We start from the raw sequence: 378 nt of genomic DNA on the forward strand, positions 1-378 counted from the left end.
TATCCCCTGTGTGCCTTGTCGACTCAGTAAATTAATAAAGAATTTATCAGAAGAATAATTTTTGGGGAGGTTGAATCTATAGACTGGAAAAGGGCTCAGTTAGAAGATCCTTCAATTGCGGACATTTATCGAGGAAAAGTAATAGATAGACGTCCTCTTCGTGAGGAGTTAGCGCCTAGGGATTCGACTGCAAAGAATTATTGGCTTCAGTGGGATTCTCTTGTTTTGAGAGAAGGAATTTTATTTAGAAAGTGGGAATCACCTAATCTGCGCTCGTGTACCTTTCAGACGATAGTTCCTCGAGAAATAGTTCCGCGGATTCTGAAAGAGGCTCATGACTCCCCCGTTGGAGGACATTTTGGCGTAAACAAAACTTTG

The sequence above is a fragment of the Wasmannia auropunctata genome, unplaced genomic scaffold (genome assembly GCF_000956235.1).
Source record: "Wasmannia auropunctata unplaced genomic scaffold, wasmannia.A_1.0 LD268701.1, whole genome shotgun sequence".
NCBI lineage: Eukaryota > Metazoa > Arthropoda > Insecta > Hymenoptera > Formicidae > Wasmannia > Wasmannia auropunctata.